Here is a 9,820-nt window from a genome sequence, read left to right on the forward strand (position 1 = left end):
AACAAGATTTGTTTCCTTTTTAAAATTTTGCTTATATACCCTTTTAAATTCACTTTTGGTTTTAAAACACCGGCTGTTAACCTTTACTCCAGTGCAAAACATACTTTCCAAAAATAAATGTATCTCCTTATTACTTACATAAGCCCGCAGGGCAATAAGTTCTCTTTACGTGATTTAAGGGAGAAGTTACATTGAAGAATGTCTTCCAGGAGGTTTAAAGTTCCACTCTAATCATCTTTTCATCTATTGTAAAAGTTTTCCTTGTGGTCTTTTAATTAAGTTTATGCCATTTTTAGCCAAAATCTAAAACCTTTGCCGTTGTTGACATAGTTTATGCAGAGAGGGAGTTGTTCATCAGAAATTTGCCTCTGAGTTGTCGGCAGGTCTGTTGGCAGAGTACAATAGCCTCCCCTCATTTTTCCTCATCCTTTTTTGTTGACACGCTCTCCAACTAGCCTACAGCCCCTCACAACCTCAACCTAACATTACCGGTACAACAAAGAGCTACTGAGATGTACCAGAGCTTTCCAGCCACAATATTGATCCAGATTCCAGCTCAGACGAGAAAAACAAAGGCGTACATGGATCTAGTCGCCTACAAGTGGATGCATCAGAATGGAGAGAAGCAGAGAGCTTGTGGTTGACTAACCGTAGCACCAACATCACTGCTACAAACCTTTTCCATCTGCCTTTTTTCATCTGCTCCTGATTTACAATGATTTGAAAAAAAGAAATACTCAGAAATGCAGTTGTGATCTTACATTTCTTTATACATGTCCTCCTTCCTGAGAAAAATGCCACAAGACCATGTTAAAAACACCCAAAACACTAGTTTTTTTTTTTATTTAAATGGGTCTTTGATGTAGTTTATTTTCTTTTAATTGCACTCAAGCAAAATTAAAAGTAATAAAATACTTTTTATAAAACATTATTTTAAATCCATTAGGTGTAACTTATTATATTTTCAACACCTGTAGTGGGAAAAAAATACTTTCAAAAGTAAAAATCAATCAACTATGAAAATAAATCCAGCTTGAAAATATTTCCTAAAAATATTTTTCTCATCAAAGTATTACTAGACCTTTGCACCCAGCAAAAAGCCTAAGCATTATAAATATCCTGCTTGGAATTGAAGGGTCTGGTATTAGTGATAAAAGTGAACAAGTGGTTTCCATGACAGCATGGGTTCCTCAGCCTTCGTCCTGCTCAAAGATGAAAGAATGATTGTAATCATCCAGAAAAATCAAGGTAAGGAAAGCCATGAGACTGTCCTTGACTGTATAGTATCACAACTGAATTCTGTCCTGTATCACATTTTCTCTCCAAGTTGTACAAGATTGCTTAAAGAATAGCAAGAACTTACTATTATTGACAAAAAGAAGAATGCTTAAAGCCGTCAGGAAGAATGAAAGAAGAGAATGAAGAATTAGATGCTTTAGAGGGGTAGAAGGAGGCGTGTGGGAGGACTTTGATGGTTGAAAAGACAGCTGTGTCCCCAGCAAAAGTCTTTGAAGAACAAGAGGGAGCCTTAAAATAAATACATTAATTGCAAACGCAGGTGGGGGGGGGGTAAAATAAACCCAGTATGATGGAGATGAAGGAGAATACAAACAGATTGTGTTTGTCAACTTAGAATTTCTCCAGCTGAGAGAGATGAAAGGCATCATTGCCATGTCAGATGTTATAAAGACATGAGCATTAGAATGGTTGATACCCTATTGAAAGGCTGACGGGTGATCACTTATGCTTACATCATTTATTTAGAAACAGATTGCAGCAAAAATACACTGAAACATTAGAAAAACTCAAAAGTGAAAATGATGTGGGCACCAGTAGAAGAGATTGTCCTACCTATAATATTTAGTTTGTTATTAAGTTCTTAAAACTGTGCGTTCAAAACATAACCTTAAAAACTATTGAACTGAACTGGTGTTAGAGTAAAGACTAACAATGTTTAACACACCACCATGTGTGTTTACTACGACGGAGTATTAGGGCCACAAAAAAAAAAAAAAAATTAGAGCCACCAAAAAAAAAAAAAAGTAAAATTACGAGATTTTATCTCGTAAATTTAGGAGATAAAAACTCGTAAATTTAGGAGATAAAAACTCGTAAATTTAGGAGAAAAAAACTCGTAATTTTAGGAGATTACAGTGGAAGTGAGCATGCAGAGCAGCAGGTGAACGCCGTGCAGCCGCAGAGAAGACCGACTAAACTTTGTTGAACAGGTGAGCTGAATGTTTATTGATAACGTTCCAAATGTCTGGAAGGTCATTTGTTTGATTTACGATTCATTAAAGTTTTATTTATTGATGGTTGGTTTGCAGGATCTCTGCAGCCCGATGAAGCCGTCGTCGGTGTCCCTGCAGCTGTTTGCTTGAATCCTTTCTTCCTCCACCAAAGACAAGACTCTACGTCTGTGTGACGCTTCCGTCACACAAAAGGAGGAGCACTTTTTTTTTGGCATTTTCAACGTTCCAAAGCCAATATAAAACACTATTTTCATTCCTCTTTATTGTTTTATGCTGAAACGGGACATTTCATCTGCAGGAGGGGGCGTTTGTAAGACTGTTTACTTCCGCATTGGTGTTGGGATGACAGGTTCATGACGTAATGAGACAAATGAACTTCAGGATATGTGAATGAAAAGGACAATAAAGGCTGCAGCGATTGTCTACACCCAAACGTGTCTCTGAGCTCCTTATTTTACATATTAAACTCCGCTTTACTGACACTGAACCCCGGAAAGACTGCTACACGGAAACTAATCTGATTTTGAGTCGCCAAAAGGTTCAAAATCTCTTTGTTTTACACCTATAATAATCCGGAAATGAAGCTTCACAAAAGGCTCCACATACTTCATCTTCAAGCTAGGTTCCGATAAACGGACAACTTCGGTGTTTTTTCCTTAATCTACGACTTTTTTCTCGTAAATTTATGAGATTTTAAGTCGTAAATTTATGAGATAAAAAGTCGTAAATTTACGAGTTTTTATCTCCTAAATTTACGAGATAAAATCTCGTAATTTTACTTTTTTTTTTTTTGGTGGCTCTAATTTTTTTTTTTTTTTGGTGGCCCTAATACTCCGTCGTAGTTTACTGATTTTCAGTAGAAAAAAACAAAAAAGCCAAAGAAGAAAACTCTTCTGTATCTTACGAAAGAGTTATAGGGCCACAAAAGAAAAAAGGAAAAAAAAAGAGTTTTAAAGTCTCTCGTACATGTGTACAGTACAGCAAGTGAACGCCACTCAGCAGCAGAGCAGACGACTAAACTTAGTCGAACGGGTAAGCTAATTGTTTATTGATAACGTTACAAATGTTTGAAAGCTCATTTGATTTACCATTTATTATTGGGGGGTTTACAGGATCTCTACAGCCTGTTGATGAAGCCATTGGTATCCCTGCAGATGTCCACTTCCTGTCATTTTTTCCTCCACAAAAGACAAGATCTCCTCGAGGCTATGTGATGCTTCCGTCTGAAGAGACCCAGTTTTCAATGTTTTTATTCTAACGCAACAGATTATACTTATTCATCTTTGTCGTTTTGTGTTGAAAGGGAATTTTCATTTGGAGGAGGGGACGTATGTTACACTTTTCATTTCCCTTTGGTGTTCCTTGTGCGCATGACAGTTACATGATGTACGGGGACAACTGGACTTCTGGGTATGTGAAAAGAAAATAAAGTAGTGGTGCTCTACACCCAAACGTGTCTCTGAGCTCCTTATTTTACACACAAAACCGCTTTACTGACAAAGAACCCCATAAAGCCGACTTAACTGACAATAATTTGGTTTTGAGTCACCAATAGGTTCAGAATATTTTGTTTTTGAAACCTATCCGGAACTCAAGCTTCACGAAATGCTCCTCGGTTTAATCTTCGAGCAAGGCTCTGATAAACAACTTTGGTGTTTTTCCTCGTAAATTTATGACTTTTTTCTCGTAAATGTTCTTGGTATAAAGTCGTAAATTTACAATTTTATTCTCTTAATTTAACAGTTTTGACTTTTTTCTCGTAAATTTTGAACTTTTAATCCGTAATTAATAATAGTTAAAAGAAATGCTTGTAAACTGGCCCATAAACTTTGTTGTATTATCTGGAATTAGAACCACAGAAATCTTTTAATAAGCCTTCTTCAGCTATCTGTGGGAGGGGCTGAGTCACTGATCGCCACAGCAGCTGATTGTACAGAAGAGCATCACCCCTAAATGCTAAACATCAGAGACTTGATAACTTACCAGCAACACTAGAAAATGCCATTACTTTCTAAATAAAATTTCATTTATTTTATTTCTGAACCTGTTGAAGTCCTTTTGTAGTCGTGTGGTTGCTGGAGCCTATCCCAGCTCTGGTTGGACAAAAGCATGGCACACCGTGAACTGGTTGAAAGTCTGTCACAATGCCACATAATCACACATCTAGTGACAATTTAGAATCAATTAACCTATGAAGAATGTTTTTGGACTGTGGGAGGAAGCTGGAGGGCTCTCAGAAAACCCACACATACATAAAGAGAGCATGCAAACTCCACACAGATGGAATACAGCTGGGATTTGAACCAGGGCCCTCTCGTTGTGAGGAGAAGGCTCTACGCCACCGACAACCATGTGTTTTGAAAGTTAATTTTCAAAGTAAGAATAATCAACATGTCTAACGAAGTTTGTTTGTTTACTAAATGCACAGTGATGCAGTGGTTAGTGCCTAAAGAAGTCCCTGGTTAAAATCCTAGCTGGGACCTTTCTGTGGGGAGTTTGCATGTTTGCATTGGTTTTCTCCGTGCACTCCAGTTTCCTTCTACAGTTCAAAAACATGCTTCATAGATTAATTGGTTACTCCAAAGTAAGTGTCCCTAGATGTGAATGTGTGGTAGTGATTGTGTGCCTTGGGACAGACTGGCGACCTGTCCGGAGTGTACCCCGCTCTTGCTCACCAGTAGCTAGGACAGGCTCGGGCAATCCCGTGACCCTGAACGGGATATAGCAGATTAAGAAAATGGATGGACATCAAAGCTTTTCATCTATTTGTTTTTAACTAAGAATTTTTTGCTTCTTCAGTTTCAACAAATAAAAAAGGGGCTAATAAAATGTTTTTTAACCATTTTACAGATTTAAACAAAGGAAATAAATACTCCTTCCTTTTTTTGATCTCAAGATTAAGATGATCAGTCACGCTGCGTTCACTACTGTTCTTCACAGACTGTGAAAGAGCAGAAACATTGTGCAATCTATCTTACTAAACATCTTTGTTGAATTTTTTTTATCGATACTCTTTTGGTGGAGCAGTCTTTAGCATAACAGAATTAATCCTTGTTTGCCAACACATCATCAGTGCTGCTTTACTTATAGACAGTTTCAGTTATACATGTAAGGCAGTCAAACTGCACTTCTGCAGCATGTTCAGTGCGTTTGAAACAAATATAAAAGGATTACAGAATCTGGTAAGCTCCCAGATATGTGTCTAAGGAAGGCTGTTGCTCTCAGGTGATTTCCTTAACAGCCTATCTATAGAGCTCAGCGCAATATAACTGTATAAAAAAACTCCTCCCCTTCAGCCCCCCATCTCCCTACCTCCACACAAACACCTTTCCCAGAAGAGGACGTTTTCAGCAGCTCAATCCCGTTCCTGCACCCTGATATTGCAGAGGCTCAACACGTTCCCATCCTTTTTACCATAAGCATTACCATACCTTTGATCGCACCATTGCTACCTTTTCTCCACTTCATTACCAATGCATACGTCTCCCCCTTTTTTCTTCAAAATATCTTTGTCCTAGTCAGCAGTTAGGAATGTTCGTTTAACAATTGGCATAGATGGGACTGTAACTGTTAAAAGGAAAAGAAAAAGATGGCTTTGAAATGGAAATTGTATGCATGAGAGGACCTGGTGAGCCTCCTGGATCCATGATGACGAACGCCAGGATTTCTATTCCACCTGACGCCAGGGACCAAGCGGTCGCAATAAGAAGAAACACGCCCAAGAGTAAGGCAAGAGAGATTAACACAGACTTGTGTCACCAGTTAAAACACAGATTTGCTCATTATCATTAATGGTTCTAAAAATCTAATCCCTAATTTTATGATCCACTGCAGGACTGCAAGGACTAGATTGTTTAAAGGCGCAGTAAGAAAGAAGATTTGAGAAAACAAACATTTGACCCCCTCCACATAGTCAAAAACTCACCAAAATTTGCCCCCACAGAGTACCATGTGAAAATGAATTATGGGTTGGCAACAGGACCCATGGTTTGGCAGATGTGTTGTGACAAAGAGTGAAATTTTGAGATTTACACATTTTCCCACAATATGACAGAAGAAAACTTTTGTGCGAGAGATCTTCATTAAATGTCACAGCTGAAGTCTACAACACAAAAGACGTTTTGACCTTTGACTTTGGGAAGAGGCCATCTTGAATTTTCACAAAAGCCACCTTTAGTACCAGCTACAAATTTAAACTTCTCCGAGAAATTTAACTCCTCGAGCATCATTGGTAAGCTACAATGGAACAAATGTTGGTATTAAAGTTTGTAAAATTTGTACGGCGTTGACGTGGCGAACTAACAGAAGTGGTGTTCATCTTGTTGTTCACACATTATTTACCAGAATATTGTGAAAATGCAATACATAAAAGCTTTGCTCATACTGAGCAGAATGATATGACATACAATATGAACATGTTAGGACTGTGGTTGTTGTTAACTTTGGAAGCTAAAAATTTAACTTTTGCTAATTCTTTTAAAAATGACAGACTTATTTGTCACCCCCGAGTGATCAAAAACTGAAATGGTTACTAAAATGCAACATTTTGAAAAACGCACTCAGGCCATACAATACCACTGGGGCTTTACTTTGTATTTTATCACATTTATCATATATATATATATATATATATATATATATATATATATATATATATATATATATATATATATATATATATCACATTTGCTAAATTTGTTGACAGACAGGAAAAAAAATGTGTTCTGATGAGAGGAAGAATTAACTGAGGAAGTAAGACTCAGAGGTTCTGCACCTTTTTATTAGATGAGGATATTAATGCAATGCTTGTGGTTAGATAAAAATATAAATAGCAAACCAAACAATCAAACAAAAAAAAATACTGCAGGAAAAGCACAAATGTTAACACAATGATTTATGAAGCCTTAAATATATATATATAAAAAAGAAAACAGTCTGAATGGAGAGTATCCAGTGTTGTCTATTTTCCAGATGAAAGTTTTTTTTGTTGCAACCTACAGAATGATTCTAGGACTAAATTGTTATTTGGTTTACTACTCTAAAAATCTACAATCACATGCTTGAGTAAAGATGATGGTGATTTTTCCTGCTCTGTACCAAAGTGGTCTGCTTACTCTTTTTTTTCCTGACCTCCTGCCCACTGTTGACACACACCACAACTGCCGTCACCTGAGTATTAGCGTTTGACAGGATAGTGAGTCATACTCAGGGCCTGAGGTGAAGGTTAAAGAGAAACAGTGGAATTGCAGTAGTGTGTTTGCGCTTCAATGGCCCACTCAGGAAACAATTCTTGTCTTCAAGTCAACCGTTTTCTTTCTGTCAGCAAGTACAGGAACATCTTTAAAAAATAACAGCTGACATGTAATCAAATGCATTTGTTGGGCCTACAGTACATAACTTCAGCCTTTTTGCTTTGACTGCACCATTACCAGCAATGACTCAGTAGAGTATTTGTCTAAATTTGCCAGATGCAATACCTTAAACAACAGTGGTATGATAGGACCCAGTCTCAAACTGACAACTTGCCAATAACCGGTTCAGTGAAGTACCGACTGCTGTACACTTCAGGGAACATTTATTATTGCCACAATTCTTTCGATTTCTATGGTCAGGAATTCATTCTTTTGTTCACGTTTTAAGGGCCTTTTACTAATTTAAGTAACTATAGGTGCCTTTCCCTGTAAGTACCCAGTAGTTGCACTATAAGTACCATGTAAATACCACTTAAGTACACTGTAAGTACTGTACTGTAAAAGAAAGCGTTACCTATATTTATTAGGGGTGGGCAGGATACAGACATAAAGGATATGATCTCTAATCAGAGCTGCATGTTCAGTTCCCACCTTCCCGCCCATGTGTCAAAGTGTTTTTTTTGGGGGGTTTTCTCCTCAACACAAGTTTTTTTTTAAATCATCCAAAGCTGTTCTTTTTTGTGTTAGTCTATTTTTTGTTTGTCTTTTTGACCCCCTATAATTTACTCAACACAATTAAAATTTCACTTTCACATTATGTTTCTAGGTGTCCTTTGTATTCCTCTAACCTTTTAGTCACACTGCAGTTGGTTTTACACGGCAGTTTGTTCAGTTGGCCTCTGAATTCACATGCCTAAACACCTATTGTTAGTTTTAAGAAGTTTGAAAACCTCACACACTGTACTGACACTAGAAAAGTGTGTCAATTCTTTGTTAAATCACAATGTTTGATAAATGAAGACAAAAAAAACATTTCATATATTTTTTTTTTTTTGTTAATTCATAACCAGGCTTGATATTAAGACCTTCTCATTGTGATGGTTTGCAGATGGGTAGGCACTTGGAATATGGTTCGAAGGGCCACATTAAACAACCATTGGCCGAGGGTCTAAAACATTTACATAGTGCAAGGCCCCTTGTACTACGTACTCCCAATCATGCACACCTAAACAGGAAATGTTTGCAAAAACAACTCTTTCATTTAAGATTATTACATTGGAAAGTCACATTTATTTTTAAATAATGCGTTATTGGAATGGCAAGGGGGTACAAACTTTTAGGGTGTAATATCTACAGTCATTAAAGTAATTGTTTGGTTTTTTTTTTTTATTCCCACAATATGTTTTTAAATTTGAGCCTGTTCAATTGAAGTGGTCCTGACTTTCACCGAAAAAATAGATAAACTCGGCGTAAGCCTGTTCATTTTAATTGTATTTAAAGTTAGCTTGAAAAGTAAGTAAGAGTTAATGGCCGACGAAGTGTGCATTATTACTTTTTAACGCACACCGTCGGACGGTTGCTTCCGCGAAGTGCCTTAAAAAGTAATAATGCACACTTCGAAGGCCATCAACCCGCTTATACCATGGTCACTTACAAAAGCAATACATGATAACCCGTTTTTAGTCCTTAATTCTTGTTTTTGTTTCTGATTTGGATCGCTTTTCTCTTGAAATGTGGCAAATGGGTTTAAAAGTTCAAGGGGGCTGAATACTTTCACAAGGCACTGTAGTTGTGAACCTTGATCACCCCTAAAATACATGTCTTTTTTCCATTTACAGCCAATAAGGCCATGCTTCATAGGGACACCAGGCTAAATAAGTCCTTACATACTGTGCACTCTAGCATCTGAGCCCCACTACCTCTTCTTCAGCCCTGTCCTCTCCTTCTGTGAATGTATTGATAAAGGCTTTGCCCATGAAATATCAGATCCTGTCTACACATAATTGATTGTTTGCAGTTTGATAATACATAAACCCGGAGACTCACGCTTGTCAGCTGTGCTCTAAAATAAATGCAGCCATAGATTTCCAATTAAAGGTGGGTGGCAGGGCTATTAGTTTGCTCTAAAGGTAGCTGTCTGCGAGCAGAATAAGCTGGGCTCTATAACCACCACGATAAGGCATTTGTAAAGGTGTGTCTTTTCTTTTAAGCCTTACACACACACAATCACACTACAACAGACACATACGAGGTCTACTTAGAGAAGGTTTGGTGACATGATTTATCAACCTCAGGCAACACAGAAAAGATAGTAAGGGTAGTTACAATGGTAAAATTCTCAAGGTGACTACTTTTGCCTATTTTAAAGAGTACTTA

At 37.4% G+C, this 9,820-nt stretch overlaps 1 long non-coding RNA gene across 1 annotated transcript; it reads left to right on the forward strand.

The window, feature by feature from the left end:
* The first annotated feature begins 1,885 nt into the window (after window positions 1–1,885).
* On the forward strand, window positions 1,886–2,988 carry LOC144995627 (uncharacterized). Its single transcript, XR_013659155.1, has 2 exons — window positions 1,886–2,228; window positions 2,328–2,988. It is a non-coding gene; the product is annotated as an uncharacterized LOC144995627 (long non-coding RNA).
* Window positions 2,989–9,820: the final 6,832 nt, after the last annotated feature.

The sequence above is a fragment of the Oryzias latipes genome, chromosome 11 (genome assembly GCF_053564925.1).
Source record: "Oryzias latipes strain Hd-rR chromosome 11, Olatipes_Hd-rR_3.1".
In the NCBI taxonomy this organism is placed as follows: Eukaryota; Metazoa; Chordata; class Actinopteri; order Beloniformes; family Adrianichthyidae; genus Oryzias; species Oryzias latipes.